The following is a 16776-nucleotide window of genomic DNA, read 5'->3' on the forward strand; positions in this document are numbered from 1 at the left end:
ACATTTTAAGCAGAAAATGGCAAAAAAAATTCATATTTTATAATTAATGAGCATGGTAAAGCAGAAATGTGAATGTGAGGAAGCAAATTTGACTTTATGGATATCACTCACTAACATTTATGGAATAAGATTCACATGTGAAATATGACTCTGGAAGCAGATACCTTATTCAGAAGAAATAGGATTAGTACGAAAGGGTAAGAAAGGGGGTAAAAGAAGTAAGCACATTCAACACTACATACTAAGAAGATATATTCATATGAAGAAATCCAGGAACAGAGGAGGAAATATGATGATCAATAAAGGCAGAAACAAGCAATACTAAGTACATTATAGAGCTCATGGACAACAAGAAGAAATAGATGAGGATTTAGAGAACCAGAGAATGAACCTGGAACAAAGGCCCAATATGATACTAAGAAAAGTATTCAATGATCTAGCTATATGATGGAAAGCTTTCTCTGTAAAAAGCAAAGCAGCCGGGGCAGCTAGGTGGCACAGTGGATAGAACACCAGCCCTGGATTCAGGAGGACCTGAGTTCAAATCCGGCCTCAGACCGTTGACACTTACTAGTTGTTTGACCCTGGGCAAGTCACTTAACCCCAACTGCCTCACTAAAAAAAATAAAGAAATAATAATAATAATACAGGGGGCAGCTAGGTGGAGCAGTGGATAGAGCACCAGCCCTGGATTCAGGAGGACCTGAGTTCAAATCTGGCCTCAGACCCTTGACACTTACTAGTTGTGTAACCCTGGGCAAATCACTTAACCCCAATTACCTCACAAAAAAACCAAAACAAAACAAAACAAAAAAAGCAAAGCAGCCAATAATGTCTTCAGAAGATAAAGGAAACAGCAAAGGGAATTGCTTGCTACCAGTACCTTTCCAGTCTTCTTACAACTTACACCCCGCTCCCCAAACACAAATTCTCTCTCTCTCTCTCTCTCTCTCTCTCTCTCTCTCTCTCTCTCTCTCTCTCTCTCTCTCTCTCTCTCTCTCTCTTCTCTGGCTGGCTCTCCCTCACCTCCTCTTCAAGATTTTGGAACTAGGATTCAAGTAAGGACAAACTATAATTCCAGAGAACCAATGATGAAATATGCTAACCCACTTCCTGATAAAGACATGAAGGATTGACAATTTAGAATGCAACATATATCTTTTCAACATGGTGAACAGAGAAATCTGTTGTCTTTGACTATATGTTTGGAACAAGAGTTTAGTTTTTCTTTCATTTTCAATTGGGAAGGATAGAGGAGAGAAAGAGAAGCTAATTCTCACTGATTGAAATATATATGTGTAATTTTTAAAAAAAGACAGAGGTAGGATCAGGTAATAAAGGATAAATCTGAAACTCTGCAGGGTCCTAAACGAACAGTGTCACGACTGCTTAAGAACAGTATGAGTTAAGAGGAAAGCTAAAGTCAACAAAAAGTAGGGATCTGAGTGCTTGTTTTTTGTTGGGTGGTTGTTGTGGTTGTGGTTGTTGTTGTTTAAGCAGGAGAGAAGAGAATTTAAAAGAGGCAAAACCACCCACTGCTGAGGTTGGATGGGATAATGAGGACAAAAGATAGTGAGAATGTAGAAATGCTTAAATATTATTTAGGTTTTAATTTTTCTGCCAAGGAAGATGGACTTTGGACAGAATGAAAATAGCTAATAAAAAGTTAATAGGGGGCAGCTAGGTAGCGCCTTGGATAAAGCGCCAGCCCTGAATTCAGGAGGACCTGAGTTCAAATATGGCCTCAGACACTTGACACTTACTAGCTATGTGACCTTGGGCAAGTCATTTAACCCTTATTGCCCCTGCCCCCCCCCAATTTTATATATATATTTATATATATATAAATATAAATAAAAAGGAGTTAAAAGTCAAAATAAGTAAGCAGATAAGTGAGAGAACACTTAACTGCTCCTGATAAATTCAATTCATTAGGCAGAGATGACCTACATTCCAAGGTACCAGGAGAACTGGAAGATGAGCCACAGGCAGTATTATTTAAAATACTGGAGTCAATAGGAGAGCAAGGCAAATGTCTCTGCTTTTTTAAAAGGGAGAAATGGTAGTCTTCAAACTCCAGGCTAGTAAACTTTGATTCCTGGAAAAACTCCACAACAAATTATTCAAGGGAAATGCTTTGCAAAACCTTAAAGTACTATGTTAGCCAAGTCAGGAAAAACCCAGAGAGGACAAAGTATTCAGGAAACAGTGGTCTTCAGTGTCCGAGTCTTCAGAAAAATCAATAAGACAGAAAAGATGCTCTCACATTTGATTGTAGTTTCAATTAGGGAATGAAGCCTGAAGCCAGATTCCCAGTGATGAGTAAATAAGTATCCAAAAAAAAAAAAAGATAAAAACTAGCATTTATGTAGCCTTTAAGGTTTACAATGTGCTCTCCTTATGTTATCTCAATTTTATCCTTGCAACCCTGTGAAATAGGTGCTATTATTATCTCCATTTTACAGATGAGGAAACTGAGGCACAAAGAAGTTAAGTGACTTGCCTAGGGTCACAGAGCTAGTAAGTGTTTGAGGTTGGATTTGAACACATATATTCCTGACTCCAAGTCCAGAGCTCTTACCCTGTATTTTGCATGAACCAATCAATAGATGGGGGGAAATGGAGAGAGAAATGGAAGGAAAATTATGGGGGCAATCTTCCAGAGGCTATGGGAACAAGGAGTAGGCCTTGGTGCCAAAAAGAACCACATTTTCATCAGACTAAAGAATGGGAACATTTGGTATTAGGATGAATGGCCTCTAAGTCTGAGATGAGAACTTCAACAAAGAATGGGGGGGCGGGGAGCTAGGTGGCACAGTGGATAGAGCACCAGCCCTGGATTCAGGAGGACCTGAGTTCAAACCCGGCCTCAGACACTTTACATACTTACTAGCTGTGTGACCCTGGGCAAGTCACTTAACCCCAATTCCCTCACTAAAAAAAAAAAAAAATACAAAGAATGGGGGGAAAGGGTGGTAAACAAGGCTTCAAGAGAAGGTTTAGAATGGTTACTCTGGGGAGTTCAATGGGTAGAAATGCTTTGGGAATCACTATTGTCAAAGAATTCCCCACTCTTGACCAGGTTGGCAATGAACCTCCATAAATTTACCTCAGGTTGGTCTCTGGGCAAAAAATATACAGGGCCATCTCTGAAACCATCTTCTGAACATTTTTAGCCAAATACATACAACCTGCCAGAATTTGTGTTCCATTGGCATTGACTTTGAGAACAGATATTTTCTCCATCCCACAATGAGACCTACAAGTGGGATTTTTGTGGCATTCTCAAAGCGGGTAAATAATATTGTAATCTATAGTCACAATCATTTTTTAAAAATAAGACTTGAAATAAAAAAACTAATGGGAAAATCTATTCATGTGCCCAAATAAGAAGCAAATCCAGTTCAATCTCACATATCTGGCCCAAAATGGCACTTAAAAGGAATTTAAGATTGTTTGGGGGCACATTTTTAGTGAGAGTATCTCCAGATAAAGGAAATCTCCTCTACCAGTGTATGTCTATACCTCTTCTGTATCTTAGAATCTAAAAAAGTTGCCTACAGGGACAGCTAGGTGACACAATGGATAGAGCACCAGCTCTGGAGTCAGGAGGACCTGAGTTCAAATCTGACCTCAGACACTAAACACTAGCTGTGTGACCCTGGGCAAGTCACTTAATCCCAATTGCCTCACCAAAATAAATAAATAAATAAATGCAATCCCTATTTTCAAATAGCTTGCATTCCATTTGGGAGCAGCTAGGTGGCGCAGTAGATAGAGCACTGGCCCTGGATTCAGGAGTACCTGAGTTCAAATCCAGCCTCAGACACTTGACACTTACTAGCTGTGTGATCCTGGGCAAGTCACTTAACCCCCATTGTCCTGCCAAAAAAAAAGTTGCCTACAACACTAAGATTTTAAGTAGAATCACAGATTTGGAGTTGTAAGAGACCATCTAATTCAATCCTTTTACTTTACAAATGAGGAAACTGAGAACCTGGGGAGGTTAAGTAATTTGTTCAAGATCATCCAGGTAGTAAGCGCCAGAGATATAATTTAAATCCAAGTCTTTTGACTCCAGAGTCTCTATCTTTCCACTATACCACAATCCCTAGTCCACCCAGCTTGTATGTATTACAAGTAAGACTGGAACCCAAGACTTCTGGAGTCTAAGGCTTGGTCTCTATGCCATCTTTTATTTTCCTTTAATAATTTCATTGTGGGGGCAGCTAGGTGGCGCAGTGGATAGAGCACCGGCCCTGGACTCAGGAGTACCTGAGTTCAAATCCAGCCTCAGACATTTAACACTTACTAGCTGTGTGACCCTGGGCAAGTCACTTAACCCCAATTGCCTCACTAAAAAAAAAAAATAATAATAATAATTTCATTGTGCATAAGTCTAATCTGCCCAATATAAACTAGTCCATATAGTATATATTTTAGATTTCCCATAGTGTCTTAGATAGTTGATTATTTTTGTAATTTTGATAGTTTTCCAGTTTTCACAACTGGAAGGTTGACTGTCCTGTTTCTGATCTAGATACACTACGTATTCATAATATTGGATCCTAATGCTAACATATCTAAAACCTAATATATTTGCCACATAACCTTCATGGAGATTATTTCACAATTAACAAGTTGGATATAGTTGAAAAGACACTAAATTGGCTTCTAATCAATATTTATATCTACATCAATCTATGTATGACTTTAGGCAAACTGCTCAACTTCCCTGAATCCATTTTCAAACTTGCAAAATCAGTGATAATCATCTCTATGGGAGTTGGAAGGGAAGGGTTGACATAAAGAACAAATGACATGATGAATTATAAAGAAGTTGTACAAACTGTAAAGTACTGCACAAATATAAGAGTTTCTTGGCATTAATGTGAAGTACTTTAGGTATTGGAAAGGACTAATAAAAATCTAGAGAAGTGAGACATGAACCATCTGATCAAAAGGACAGGGAATAGCAAGTAAGAAAAATCTTGAGCTTTAAATTATTTTTAAAGGAATGCAAATTTATTTTTGCCAATTTATCATTAATACTATTTTTTTTCACTTAACTGACATATAATGAAATTACTCATCTTCAAATATGTATTAAAAATGTATATAGGGATAAGATACTATAGTAAGAACTTATTTATTCTTTGATGGTAAGATAGTATGGTAAGAACTTGAAGAAATTACTATTTATATTAGTCAGTTGAAAAGTTACAAGGTTTTACAAGGTTTCTCTCTCTAGATAGAGTAGAAGTAGACCAGGAATTACAGACATAAAACTCCCTGCTCCTAAAGAAAAACAAAAACAAAAAACCCTTAAAGATGCAAATCCAACTAAGCAAGAAGATCAACACAAGAGCTGAGGAAGGCAAATGGAATGACAAGTAATCCCTATATAATAGTATGTGCGTGCATGCGCACACACAATTTCCTAGTGTTTCAAAGGAATGGTCAATATAACCACTTATTTCACCACCTACATGTGCATTCTCAATTCAGTTCACTGCTACTTTGACCAGTTTCCTGACCTATATCATAAGAATCCATAAGAAATCAAAATGTCATTGGGTCTTCCTCTGATCCTTTAGCTTTTACCCTCTCCCCTGATTCTGACCCTTTGGTCTCAGAAAGATCTGGACTTATCGAGTCCTTAAAACATAGATAGGAAAGGTGTAATGTTTGGGAAAAGGTTGACTCGGTCATGGCATTTTGTGCCACCAAAATTATAAATATGAAAGGTAGCATGACATAGTAAACAGTGAGCAGGCCTCAGAGCCAGAACCTAGGTTCAGGTTCTACTTCCCATGCATAAGTTCCTGTGACCCTGGGCAATTCGTGTCTAAGTGTTCTAGGCAACTCTCTAGAGCAGTGGGGCTAAACTCAAATAGAAAGAGAGGGTCCCAAATCTATACAAAAGGATCTCTGCAGACTGTATAATGACTTAGTTTGAAAATGTTATCTAAGTTTTTATTTCATATTTATTTATTTTGTTAAATATTTCCCAATTACATTTTAATTTAGTTCAGGCTGAGGTATTACCGGCAGCAAACCTAGTGACTTTGATCTCTAATGTGCTTGCCTCAAATCTCTCCCCACTGCAATCCATCCTTCAATCAGGCACTAAAGTGATTTTCCTAAAGTGGGTCTGATCATTCATTCTCTCTATCTTTCTCTCCCTCCCTCCCTCTCTCCCAAACACACACACTTCAATAAACTCCAGTTGCTTCCTAGTGCCTCTAGGATCGAATACAAAATGCTCTGTTTGACATTCAAAGCCCTTCATAACCTAGCTCCCTGACATGTCCTCTTCAATCCAGTGACACAGGCCTCCTAGATGTTCCACACTGCCCCCTCAGCTCTAAGACATTCTCTCTGTCTCCCATGTCTGGAATGCTCTCCCTCCTCCACTCCAACTACTGTCTTTCCTGACTTCATTTAAGTCCCACTAAACTCCCACCTTCTACAGGAAGGCTTCTCCAATCCCTCCTAATACCCATGCCTTCCCCTCTGTTCATTATTTCCTATTTATCCTGTATATAGCTTGTTTTGCATATATTTCTTTGCATGTTGCCTCTCTCATTACATTTTCAACTCCTTGAGGGAGTTTGTTGACTGGATTTTGACTCTTTTTGTATTCCCATGGCTTATCACAGTGCCTAGCACATAGTAGGTACTTAATAAATGGTGATTGATTGATAAGGCAGGGAAAGTGCTGACCTGCACTAGTAAAGGGAGTTCACTTGCCTATATCAAGGACATCACAGGTCTAGTCTCTATCCCTATGAAGAATGCAAGGAAAGGTAGAGAGACTTTTTCAAAGTAATTGAAAGTGACATCAGAAAAACTAGAACCCTACAGAAACTGACAACCAAACAAGACAAGATCACAGAGTTAGAACTAGAAGAAACTGTAAAGACTATCTAGTCTGGAGGTGGGTGGGTCATGACTATCTATGGTCCAAGGGGTTCATGCTAAAAATACTTTAACTCCATAAGCAGTAAATAATTGCCTAATTATGTTACAAAAATATTTTTCCTGTGAACCATATTCAAGGCTGTGTTTGATGTTGGCCCAAATATGGCAAACTTTTGTTCAAACAAAAAAGACAACACTGAAATTAAATGTATATGATTATTATTTTATATTAAATGTTTTCCAAGTTGTAATTTTTCATTAAAATATTACTTGTATTTAACAATATTTGTAAAATAACAAAATTTAATAACAAGATTTACAGATAATAGTGAGCATATAAGGTCTTACTGGATGCCCCACATTAAATATTCCTAATTATTTTATATAGTCTATAATTATACATTTAGTTCATATAACTATAATTATAATGGTAATCACAATAGCTGAAAATATAGCACTTACACTATGCTAAGCACTTTACAAATATTGTCTCATATGATCCTCACAATAACCCTGGAAGGTAGGTGCTATTATCCCCATTTTACAGATGAGGAAACTGAGGCAAATATCAGTTAAGTGACTTGCTCAAGGTCACAAAGAGCATCTAAGGACGAGCCTTCTTAACTCTAGGCTCAATACTCTATTCACTTTACCACTTTGCTGGCCTGTAGAATAAAATTTTGTATTTTATGATTAGAATCATATAATGTAAATTTTAATTTGGAGTTTGGAGTGGGGGCAAATGCACTGAAACTATAAAAAGCACTTAGGGAATGAAGAAATTATGAGCAGTGTATTAAGGTATTCTGGGAATTCGCAACACATTTTTGTTGTTGAAAGTTCACAGAACAAAAAATTGAGAATCACTGATCTAGTCCACTCTTTTCATCTTGCTTATCATAAGCAATGGAGGCCCTGATAGGTAAAGTGACTTGCCCACAGTTATACATATGGTATACATCCCAAATGTTCATTTGGACTATTTGTCCCTAACCTGTGGTAAAGCATTTCAAGTTAATATTGGTCTGGTCAGCCACAGTCAGACACACTGTAACTTGACTCCAAAAAGTGATGTCATTTTGGTCCACTTTGAGAACTAAGGGGGCAGCTAGATGGCACAGTGGATAAAGCACCAGCCCTGGATTCAGGAGTACCTGAGTTCAAATCCGGCCTCAGACACTTAACACTTACTAGCTGTGTGACCCTGGGCAAGTCACTTAACCCCAATTGCCTCACCAAAAAAAAAAAAAAAAAGAGGTTGAGAACTAAGGACAACAACCAACGGATATACAGTAACAAAAGTCACAAGTTGAAACCCAAGTCCTCTCACTCTACAACTATCACTATTTCTACTGCACCATATCTATTTCTCTCCTGCTTTTCCCCAATACAGGCCAGTGAATAGGTCTCAGATAATAAATTACTTGCCTATAGTCATATAGCTATTAGGTATCAAAGAGGACTTGAACCCAGATCTTCCTTTCTCAAAGCCCTCTATACTACCTTTGATCATACAACTAAAAAAAAATTAGAAGAGAAACATAGCATATACCTCTCACAGGTTTGAGCAGAAGATGCATTCTTAAATCAAACAAGGGATACAGTCAATCACAAAAGATAAAATAGATCACTTTGATTATATGAAACTAAAAAGCTCCTGCACAGACAAGATTCATTCACCTAAGATAAAGCAAAGTGGTAAAATGGGGAGGGGGGCAATCTTTGTATCAAATTTCTCTGATAAGGATGTAGTACCCAAGATATATAGACAATTAACAAATTTACACACACATCCCACTTCCCTACTGAGGAAAGGTTTTTTAGTGTATGTATGTATGTACATATGTGTGTATCTGTTAATTGTTTATATATATGCATACAGACTTCTCCAAAGAGTTGCAAATTGTTAATGACAGAATGCTCCAAGTCAGTAAGGGAAATGCAAACCAAAATGCCCTGAGTTTCACCTAACGAGAAAACTGACAAAAGATTGGGATAGTAAATGTTGGATGGAACTGTAAATCAGTACAATAATTCTGGAAAGTAATTTGAAATTATGCAAATAAAGTAACTAAAATCTCTATACCCTTTGACCCAGAGATTATATTACTTAGCTTAAAGCCCAAGGAGGCCAATAAGAAATAATAAAATCCCTATATACACCAAAATATTTATAGCAGTATTTCTTTGTGATTGCAAAGAACTGGAGACAAAATACAAGTCCATCAATTGGGGAATGACTAAGCAAATTGTTGCACATGAGTGTAATGGAATATTACAAGGTTGAAAGTAATGATGGGGGCAGCTAGGTGGCGCAGTGGCTAAAGCACCAGCCCTGGATTCAGGAGGACCTGAGTTCAAATGCGGCCTCAGACACTTAACACTTACTAGCTGTGTGACCCTGGGCAAGTCACTTAACCCCAATTGCCTCGCCAAAAAAATTTTTTTTAAATAAATAAATAAATAAAAGTAATGATGAATGAGTTTAATTTAGAGAACCATGAAAAAGTCTACATGAACTGATGCAGAATGAAACTGCCAAGAAAACTATACGATGACTACAACAAAGTAAATGGAAAGAATCAAAAATTTTTTGTAAATGAACTTTGCAAAATGATGAAGAATAAGCATGGCTCTAAAGAAATAATATGAGAAATTATATCTACCCTACTACTTTTCAGAGATGTGAAGTCCACAAGGGATGTACATTGCACATATTTTCAGACTTTTTTGATGTATTCGCCAATTATGCTGATTTTTCCCTCTTCTTTGTCTTAAAAATGTTATTTGCTATATCAATAAAAGCATGTTTTAAAAAATACAAAGCCAAAGGAAGTAGACAGAATTTCAGATGGACTTAGAAATTTGGAGCAAAAGCTTTTTTTTTTTGTTCACCACTATCATTTCAGTTGGTTGATTCTACTTTGTTAACTGAGGGTGTTAAAATTTTATTCCCTATTATGTAGTCTTTGTTAACAATTAAATTGATAATTGTGATGATATTTATAATAATAAAAACCATGTTCTTTTTAATTCCAAAAAGAAAATGCAGTAAACTAGACTGGCCAGAGGTTGAGATGTGGGCAAATAAATATCAACAATTCAATGCAGTTTTAAATAGTTCCCCTATCCAAAGAAAAGAGTCCATTATAGAAATTTTTGCAAGAAAATCTCTTACTTAAAGAAAAGCACTTTCCTTTTTCTAAGTTTATTTTATTTAACAATAACAAAAACTGACACATTCCTTTCTGATTTTATACTGCTTTGCTAATAACATTGATGATGTTTATCCTGTATAATTGTTCAAGAGTAATACTAGTCTACTCCTGTACCCTTTGGGTAACCTAGAACTTTAAATATTTAGAGACTGTAGTATTCTATGCTTTACAGCCATAAGCACCACCAATAGAATAGCGGATTGGTTGGTCATGCAGCACAAAGAATAACTGATGGAGGGAAAGCCCTGTGTCCCATTGGAGCACCCTTGAACAAATGCACTCCAAACCAAGAGATGTAAAAAAGGAAGGCTTCACCCACCCACTCCCACTGCCAGTAGAACGGAGGGAGCTCCTATGAAGGATTTCCAGGGGGCTATGGACAAGAATATCATTGAATAAGATGAGGATGGCTACACAATAATAGAGATTTAGCAAAATAAACACTGCTATGAAAAAGAGAGTCAACTACATAGTAATTTCATTCTCTTGTGAAAAGATTCTTATCAAATCCTAACTACAGGTACATCTGACTTTTTTTTTTAAGTATTCCTGGGGGGGAAAGACTATAAGGCAAATTGTTCTGTTGCATCCTATTTTGTCATTCATTTTTTGTTGCTGAAGATCCATCCTTGGGTTAAAGGTCTGATAAGCTTAACAAACTAATTAAGATGCTATTCTGCTTCTAGCAACCACAATATTCTAGAGCACAACAGGATGAATCTCTATTCAGTGCTGCTCAAATCACTTCTAAGCATGAGGTGGAAGCTTCTTGGATTGCAGACATCAAGTTAATTTGAACTGAGGAGCTAAAGAAAATTATTCAAAATGCCAAAGCAAACAAACTAATAAAAGAGCTTATTTATTGGAACACATGGCCAAGAGGATCTAAAACTTCCATACAGGCAAATAGTCAAACATTTCCATACTTCAATGAATTTGTGATCTAGTCCACATGGATATTAAGGGAGCTAGGTGATTCAGTGAATAGATCTCTGTGTCCAGTGTCAGGAAGATCTGAGTTCAAATCCTGTCTCTGACACTCCTGGAAGCAAGTCACTTAACCTCTGTTTACCTTAATCCACAGAAGAAGGAAATGGCAAACCACTCTAGTATCTTTCCTAAGAAAACCCCATGGAGAGCAGACATGATTAAACACCACCACCACAAACCACAAATTCCCTACAATGGTATAAATTTCAATCCATTTATAACTTCTTACCAACAGGATTGTTGGTCATGATGTCCCATAAATCCTCCACAGGGGGTCTTCAAGTAACACATAACAAATCTATTCCATATTTTATACCTTTTGTAAGTTTAAATATCTTTATGTTTAATTTAAATATGAAGCATAATCTAAATCATTAAGCATTGTAGAGGCCACAGAAACAGTACAAAACACTGCCCCCTATCCTCCAGAGGCTCACAGTCTAGTTGGAAGATAAGACTTAGATATAGGTAACAAATATTACTGGAATTTGGATCACTTGGCTGGTTGATGGGAGTGGTAAGGGTAAAAAAAAATCTTAGTTGTTGCAGAAAATAGAATAAAAAAGAGTAATTTTGGCCACTTCAGAATACCTTCAAAATGGCAGTTTCTAAATACCTTTGTTAAGGGCTAAAATTCTAGCTATTCTGTCTAAAATATCTAATGAGTGGTTGCCAATAAATTATAAGCTTTAGCAAGAGTTAGGCTTTTTAGCATTTATTAAGGAGAATAAGAATTTGGTAAAGAGAAAAGAAAAGGCCTAGATTCCTATCTATTAAAAGGAAGAGAGCATTTCTAGCTCCCTTCTCCACCAGCATCCCCAGGAAAAGAGTGAGAGGCAGAGCGCCCAGCTCCCCCTAGAAAAGACGCACGGTCTTGCCCTCAGAGATGTTCGCCTCATTTCTACAGTAAGTCTCCAGCAGGTGGTGTCATTCCAATCGTTACACCTTGAAGCCTCTATTTAGGCAACCAATATTAATCAATAATGATTCTAGAGAAAAAACTAAAAAGATCACTCGTTCACAATAAGAAATTTTACTTCAGGAAAAAGTCAAGGGCACATTTTTGTAGACTTTCTGAATGATAACCATGCTGGTATCACTTTTTTCAAATTTTTCTATCAGCTTAATTAAAAAAAAAAAAAGAGGTTCTATAAGAACTGTTTCACCCTGCTCACATTCCCAAAAGAATTGTAAAAATTCACTACCGTCCATTAAACAAGACTAATTTTTCAAAGAGACAGTTACAGAATGTAGACTGGAAATGTCATTAATTTCAAATCTATCAGAAAATGAACCATGTCAAATAACAAGATATATTTCTTTCAGAAAAACACCTGCTGGAGTCAGCAGCCTTGGGAAGGGTCATATAAGAGAGAACACATAAGTCCAATTCTTTATTTTTGTATAGGTTAAAACTACAACCAGGAAAATAAGCTAGAGTGAACCACTTTGCCTTGGAAACACTTTGTTGCCAGACCATTCTTAGGTATTTATTCATTACATAGATTCAAACTGGGAAACATGAAAGAAAGGAAAGAGAAACTGGATTCATAACTAGTCTTGCAAAGGAAAAAAACAGTTCTAAAACTTGGACATTGTAATCAACTGGATAAATTCTAGCAAAGTATTTGTTAAGGGATAGACTTTCACAAATACCTAAGATATTTGACTCACAATTCAGTTAATCAGATCTCACATAAAAAAAAATATTGAAAACCTATTTAGATAGAATTCTCCAATCCATGTGTTTTTTAAAAAACCAATCTATTTTTATTAATAACTTTGTAATTAGGGGAAACAAAATTATATAGAAAATTTCAAGTTGTCATAGCTTAATTCAGTTTGAAAACAATTTAGTGTCAATGTGCTTTGAACTACAGTATTACACAGGAACTTCCAAATCTTTAAAAGGAAGGCTCAAAACCAAAATTATTAAGGCTGTATTTATTATTTTCATAAAATAAACTTTTAAGTTGAGTTCATTTAACTGGTTTTAAGAAGTTTCAATTTTTTTCCTAATAAAGAACACAAAGGCTGGAAGCTGATGTCTCAAGATCCCATTCCAACCCTGTGACTGTAGATAACACTAGGTGTTGAGTTCTCAACTTAAACTGAGATAATATAAAGGACTCTGATAATGTGAAGACTGACTGCCCTTCCACAATATGATCAATTGGCAATCTGATTTTCTTTAGATAATCAACTATTATTCCAACTAAAACAGGAAACATGTCAGGCTTTTTCTGTTTATCGGAAGTAATGCTGAGAAAAGATTTAAGTTAGAATTATGCTAAAGGAACAAAATGGCACCCTTTCCCTAAAATCGATGATGATACATCTCTTAAAGGCTGCCATATGCTAAACACTGCACTTCCATTTAAAGATATGACAGGTACTCAGAAACATACTATGACACAAAGTGTCGTGTGTAATCAGTGAAGTGGCCACCTAAATCTGTGAGTCTTACTAAAGATTTCATAAAAATAGGCAGTGACCTTAGTTATAAAGGTGGACATAGCCTCCATTATTTTTTTTTATTTAACATTCACAGTTATAGATCTCTTAAAGATATGGGAAATGTGCTGAATCAAGTACCTACCAGGATTAACCTGAGCACAAATCCTATTTGCCCATACATAATATAATACCTTGAGGCAAGGCCACTGTGGGTAAATTCAGTAACACATCATATCTCCTGCTAAGAGAAAAGAGCAATCTTGAGGGCAGTTCAGATTTGAAGCCAATTTTACAATTCACCGGTGAAAAAATATGACCTGGAAGCTCAATTCTGCTTTTAAGAAATGGAATGTATTGTTTTGTTTTCTATGAACAATGACTAGCCTACTCTAGCAGCCTCCCAGCCCCCACAACTTGGCCTCTAATGCAACCAGTCACCCTGAAAGCAGCCAGGGCTGTCATTCTGTACCTTCCAGCAGCCTGGACTTGGCTCCTAAAGGACTGTCAGATCATCCTCCCAATATGGCTGCCATGGTAATTCTGTCCTGTGAATACAGTGACTACATACAGCCTTTACCACATCTGGACATCGCGGAATAAGCCCCTACCTTCTCAGCTTCTATCCTCTTTCTAGCCTTCAAACCTTCAATTTTTCCAGTCCCATTATGTGTCTCTTACTTCATCGGTCGCAAAAAAGGGAATCATGATATTCTGAACCGAAAGCCTTGAACACCAGCAAACACTTGAAAATTAAAAGAGAAATACATGGAAAGGGTCGACATTGCTCAGAACGAACCTCGCCAGTCTCTGAAAATAAATTAACCAGCTTGTCCATGAGCCACTGGAAGGAACCACCAGGAGAATCCTGGCATCCAACTGCCTAGAGATCAGGTTAACACACATCAGCACCTTGGAGGCTGGAGCAGCAAGAACACAGTTGGCCTGGCGTCTTGCAAGAAGTGGAGGGGAAACAAGGGAAAGGTGATCAGATCCACAATCAGAACCCTAAGTTGCTAGCCTAGGCAAAGAACCACTATGAGGAGGGGCAGCAGCCCAACAACTCATCAGGGGAAATAATAAACCTTTCCTTCTGTGGGGAGGGAGGTGAAGAGAGCGCAGAGAAAGGAGAGGGAGAGAGGGGGCCATGGAGGGGTGGCGAGAGGGAGAAGGAGTGAGGAAGGGAAGGGAAAGAGGAGGGAGAGGGGGAAAACGGGCGGGAGGGGGGCGGAGAGGGAGGAGTGAAGAAGGGGAGAAGGGGAGAGGGGGAGAAGGAACCAGGGTCCATTTGCTATCCGCCCTGCGATACCAGCTGTCAGAAGGTGAAAGGATGCCCAGAAGCTTCCCTGATTCCACCCCCCCCTCCTCCAAGGGGGGGGCACCTCCCCAGTTTCACGCCTCCCTCCCGATCCCCTAAAAATCGGGGGAAGGGGTGGAGCTGGGGGGGTGCCGTTTGGCAGACTCGGGGTTAGGGAGAGCTCGCCCAAATTCCTGGCCCTCGCTCTCCTGTCAATCGCCACTAATGCGTCCCCCGCCCTCCCGCCTCCCTCCCCCGCCCTCAATCCTTTCTCGGCGCTCCCCCTCCTCCCCGCCCTCTCCCCAAGCCTGCCCGCGGCCGCGCGCCCCCTCCTCTTCCCTTCACTCCCCCGGGGCCGCGCGCCCCCTCCTCTCTCCTCCACCCCCTCCCCGACCCGCCAGCAGCGCCCCCCCCCCCGCAGCGTCCTTTGGCAGCGGCCCCTCCCTCCCTTCTCCCCCGGCCCCCAACGGCCCCCCCCCACTCCGGGCCCTCCTCCCCGGCCTCACCTCAGGACCCAGCGCCGAGCCGGGGCGTGGGCGCGGCGGAGGAGAAGGAGAAGGAGGAGCGGGAGCCGCAGTCAGCAGGCGCCGGGTCGGACAGCGGCGGCGCGCCGCAGCACCACCCCGAGAGGAGCCGCCGCCTGGGGCTGGAGCCGGAGCCGGAGAGCGGGACGCCCCGAGCCCGTCATGGCGAGGCGCGGCCCCGCATCCCAGGGGCGATGAGGGAAGCGAGCAAAGCAGGGACGCGGCTCCGGGGCTGGCTGCGACTCCCACGACGGCCGCGGTCACACTGGCCCGGCTGAGGCGGCGGCGGCGGCGGCGGGCAGCGAAGGCGACAGCGGCGGATCCGCCCCAAGCCCCGCCCCGCCCCCGCTCCCTCGAGCCGCAGGCGCCGCCCTCGCCCCCTCGGTGCGTCACGGGACCCGCCTCCCTGCCCGAGAAACTGGCACTGCCACCAGCCAATAAGAAGGCAGAGTCCGAGGCACTCTGAGCCTATGGGAGCAAAGGCGGACCGGAGGAGGGGTGGGGGCCCGGAGAAGGGGCGAGAATTCTCGGGGACACCCACACAGCGCACCCTGGTGGCCCAGGGGCCCGAGCTGGCGGGGAGGGTACCAAGGGGGAGGGGGATTTGTTGGGCCCTTGCTAAAGGTCATCTCGTCCATGCAGTCAGACCCACGAGCCGGCCTCTGGAATACCCGGGCGCTCGGTGGCCGGTTGGCAGCCAGGCCCTGCTCCAGGGCGAGGGAGGAAGGGAGGGCGGGCTCCCAGTCCTGAGTCACGGGGCCCTGAGAGGAATCAGGCTCCCAAAGCCGGGGCCGGGGGCTTGGCAGGACATCCAGAGCCATTGCAGGCCCTACCGCGAGTCCTCCTCTTTAACACGCCTAACCCGTAGGCGCGCGTCTGCTTGCAGACTTGTAATGAAGGCTATTGTCCCGGCTGCCCGGCCCGGAGGCCGCTTGGTTTCGCTGGACATCCAACCCAAATCCGCATCTTTGCGACTTCTTCTATCCTTGGCTCCTACCTCTGCCCTCGAGGGCCGGCCACTCTAGCCCCCCTCTCCTGGAGGACAGCCCTTCCCTGACCCGCAGACCGTTCTCTTGTCGCCGTCCCCTAACCCCAAGTTTTCTCTTTTCCAAGTCCATCATTCCTACCCAGATCTAACAATCAAAATATTCGTTAAGCCAGTTAGTGGATAAAATATCTATTAAGCGCCTTTAAGATGCCAGGCACAGTGCTAAACCCTGGGGATACAGAGGAAGGCAAAGGAAGCTAATCTAGCTCAGCAGGGGACGGGGTGGGGGTGGGGATGCAAAAGGATTTATTACCAAACCTCAGTTCGTATAGAGTTTCTCATGGTCTGTTGTAGAAACTGTTCGTGAAATGAAAACAAAAT

The 16776-nt window shown here is 40.7% G+C and overlaps 1 protein-coding gene across 1 annotated transcript in view; it reads right to left on the reverse strand.

Annotated features, from left to right (window-relative positions):
- The window catches only part of KIF1B (kinesin family member 1B), a 199732-nt gene extending 184009 nt beyond the window's left edge, over positions 1–15723 (reverse strand). The window contains 1 exon segment of the mRNA XM_043993853.1: positions 15390–15723. The gene's annotated coding sequence lies outside the window, so the exon portion shown is untranslated.
- Positions 15724–16776: the final 1053 nt, after the last annotated feature.

Source organism: Dromiciops gliroides, chromosome 3 (assembly GCF_019393635.1).
Source record: "Dromiciops gliroides isolate mDroGli1 chromosome 3, mDroGli1.pri, whole genome shotgun sequence".
Taxonomy (NCBI): Eukaryota; Metazoa; Chordata; class Mammalia; order Microbiotheria; family Microbiotheriidae; genus Dromiciops; species Dromiciops gliroides.